The sequence below is a fragment of the Moschus berezovskii genome, chromosome 6 (genome assembly GCF_049115385.1).
Source record: "Moschus berezovskii isolate FMDL1 chromosome 6, NW_MosBer_1.0, whole genome shotgun sequence".
Taxonomy (NCBI): Eukaryota; Metazoa; Chordata; class Mammalia; order Artiodactyla; family Moschidae; genus Moschus; species Moschus berezovskii.
Window position 1 is genome coordinate 116,330,819 of NC_142465.1, and position 3,982 is coordinate 116,334,800.

Here is a 3,982-nt window from a genome sequence, read left to right on the forward strand (position 1 = left end):
CTCGCGGGGCTGTCTTTTCTGTCCTTCCCATGTCAAGGCCAAGCCACTCTAGCCAGTATGTACCTGTTTCCTCACGTGCCAGGTGGAGGTAATTCCTGCCCCCTTAGCAACACAGTTCACTGAGAAGGGACAGATAGCGGGCCCCAGTATCGTCCTCAGCAGTTAGAACAAATGGAAGTGCAGCACAGCTGGTTGGGACACCAGGGAACGGCTGTTTCCTTTTGCCACATTTTCTGTCTCCAGCCGTGATACCAGCACAGTTAAAAGACAGGGTTAAACACGGGGTGCAGCCCTCTGCTGGGCGCCGGAACTGTCGGGCCGAGTCACTCAGCGTTGGCATCCCCAGGTCCCCTGCTCAGGACAGGCCCAGGCTCCTGGGGTCAGGGCAGAACAGGGTGTCCCCCCGTTGGCCGCGCCCACTGCCAGCTCCACCCCCTCCCCGCGTCTCCGCCCACTCTTGCTGCTGCGCCTGCTCCCTCCGTGTGTGCGTGCCTGGAGCTGGTGCTGCCTGTGTTCCGGCTGCGGCAGTTCTCCCCTGCCTCCCATGCTGCGGGCTGTTTGTGCTCCTGTGGCTTGAGGGACCAGTAACTGTTTCGTTTCTAAGAGGAAAAAACCTGCATTTGGAGTTTGGAGATGGCCGGCAAGGTGGACTTTTAAGTGGCCATTTTACAAGAAACACTGAAGCTCAGAAAAGCAAAGTGATACGCCCCCACACCAAAGCAGCAGGGCTAAAGTTCAAGCCCAGAGTGGGTCTCCGCTTTTCAGATTCAGCTTCCTAGACTGGCCTTGGCCTTTGCCTCAGGGCAGTGTCACTTACTCCCATCTTTCCACCAGCTGCACCCTCGAGTCTTCCCATTCCTGACGGCTTACGGGGCCTTTCAGCTCAGCCTCCCCCTCCTCCCTGCTCCCAGGACTGTGAGCCTGGGCTCGGTGCTTTGAGGCACTATCTTATTTAAACTTCACAGCAGGAATGTTGTTCCCTCCCACCACAACCCCGCACAGATGTGGAAACCAAAGTTGAGAGAGATGTCATTCAGCAAATATTTATTAAATGTCTATTTTGTGTCAGCCCTACCTCCAGCCTTCACTATCTGCTTGGAAAGACAAACATTACACAGAAAGAAATAAGAGAATGACAGATTGTGGTAAGTGGTGTGGCTGAGAAGACGGGAATCTGGGAGAGACCATTTATATCAGAGGATCAGAGAAGACCTCTTTGTGGGTGGCATTTAAGCTGAGACCAGAGGATAAAGGAGATCAATCTTGGGAGTTCATTGAAAGGACTTATGTTAAAGCTGAAACTCCAATACTTTGGCCACCTCATGCAACGAGTTGACTCACTGGAAAAGACTCTGATGCTGGGAGCGATTGGGGGTAGGAGGAGAGGGGACGACAGAGAATGAGGTGGCTGGATGGCATCACCGACTCGATGGACATGAGTTTGAGTGAACTCCGGGAGTTGGTGATGGACAGGGAGGCCTGGCGTGCTGTGATTCATGGGGTCGCAGAGAGTCGGATACGACTGAGCGACTGAACTGAACTGAACTGAGAGGATAAAGGGATGTGACCTGCCCCCAAGGCTACCTCACACGTTGGTCACAGAGCCAAGTTCATGGGCAGATTCTGACCCCATCCACACACCTCAGTTCCCCGGATAGATGTGACCCAACCAGCTGGCCAAAGGGATGGAAACAGGAAAGCAGTTAGAAGAGGGCCCAGGGTGCGTGAAAGCCTGACACCCCAGCCTCCTGTCACTGAGGTTGGGAATAAGATGCCAAGAGGCCCAGGGAGGCAGATGTAACTCAAACAGATCCTTTGTCCCAGGGGTCACATCTTTAGGCAAAGGCCTTGTGCAGGCCTGCCACACCCCTGAGCCACATTGTGGTCTCCAGGGGTTGCCTACATGGTTAGCTGACCCAGGTGGCGCTAGTGGTAGAGAATCCACCTGCCAATGCAGGAGACAGACTTAAGAGACACGGGTAGGATCTCTGGGTGGAGAAGATTCCCTGGAGAAGAGCGTGGCAACCCACTCCAGTATTCTTGCCTGGAGAATCCTATGGACAGAGGAGCCTGGTGGGCTATGGCCCATAGGGTTGCAAAGAGTCAGACACAACTTAGCAACTTAGTACACATGCAGCCCTGGGCACAGCTGATTGGTCAAGGAATGAACATGTGACCCAGCTGGGCCTATGAGGCCCTTCCCTGAGATTTGTGCCCTTGAGGTCTCTGGAGAAGATCTGTTGTGATCGCTGTGTTTTCTACTCTGGGTGCAAATGCTCTCACCCAGAGTGGAGACTCTTGCGGTCTCAGGAAGCATGGGGGCTGTGGACTTGGAATAGGTCACAGCTGGGAGATCTCTGGCAAGCATGTTAAGAACATGTTAAGAACACAGGCTTGGAGTTAGTCCCAGGTTCAAGTCTGCCTCCATCACCAATTTGGAGTGTGACCTTGGGCAAGTCACTTACCCTGTCTGGGCTTCTGGTTTTTTACCTATAGAATGGGCCCCAGCCTCACAGGCAGCTCGCAAAAGGCGAGTGCTCCCCATGTGGCAGCTGCCATTGTGGCAATGCTGCAGAGGGTACTGACTGACAGGGATGTGAGCCTTCGGGGCCTGGTGGCCATCAGCCATGGTGCAGCAGGCAGGGTTGGGGTGAGGGGGTGTCCACTGGATGATGTGGGATCCAGTCAGGGTTCCCAGACCCCACCCCCTGAGCTATTTCCCTCTCTGTACAGTGAGGATGTGCCACATAGATAATGTTCAAGTGCCTGACACAGGGCTCCCTCCCGCCCACCTCCCTGGAGGACAAATCCCCAAAGCTGGACACATGCCCCCTTCCTTGATTATACCCAGCAACCAGACAGCTCTACACACCTCCCGGCGGCTGCGCCACGGTGGCCCAGTTGGCAGCTCCTGACGTCAGCATCTAATCCAGGAAAGCTGGCAGCCAGAGATGGGGCTGAGCAGCAGAGGAAATGGAAGACAGGTTTGAAGGTGGGTGCCCACAGCCCCCCAGCCAGCCCTCCCTGTGCCCTCAGCGTCTCGCTTCAGCAAAGCCTCCCAGCCAAGCTGGCCAACGCCTGGACCCAGAGGGGTAGGGGCTGCTGCACGGTGCGCCAGGCTCAGCCTCCTTCAGCTCCCAGGCTGCAGGGGTCTCCAGGCTGGGGAGGGGGCAGCCACTCCCGCCTATATTCCAGGCTGACTCCAAGTCCTGGTGGGGCAGGGGCTTGGAGGCTGTGGGGAACAGAAGGGGCTGGAAGTCAGCAGGGCCATATTGCTCAGGGCTGAAAAGCATGGCTGTTTTCCTGGGGTCTGACCCAGGTCTGTTGAAGCCTGGAGCATGCCCCCGAGTCCAGGTCTCTGAAGAACTGCTAGACCAAACTCAGATCGCCCTAGCCCACCCTAGAGCCTTCCAAGGCCTCTGGGGTTTGGCTCGAGCAAGTGGTGGTGCCCAAAGCTGGGATCAGAGTTTTGAGCTGGGAGCCAGTGCCAAACCCACCAGACTTGCTAGGCTCCTCCTTGCTCTAGGCCTCAGTTTCCCCATCTGCCCAGAACACCAGTCTTGTGGATCTCAGTACTGATATCCAGACTGGGGAACACCCCAGGCCTTTGCCTGGGGTGTTTGGGAAAGCCAAGCCTTACCTTTCCTCTCTTCTCTGTCTCACAAACTCCTCTCCATCCCTCCAGGCCCCAATCAGCTGTCACCTCCACCAGGAAGGCTTCACCAGCACTCCTGAGAAGCAGTTGTTGCTCCTGCATGGTCCCACACCACACCTTCTTTGGCAGGTCCCCCGAGCTAGGCCCAGTCCCTCCCTTACCCTGAGGTGAAGATGCTGCTAAGTCACTTCAGTCGTGTCCGACTCTGTGTGACCCCATAGATGGAAGCCCACCAGGCTCCCCTGTCCCTGGGATTCTCCAGGCAAGAACACTGGAGTGGGTTGCCATTTCCTTCTTGTGAAGGTGAAGATACTATGAGTTAAAACT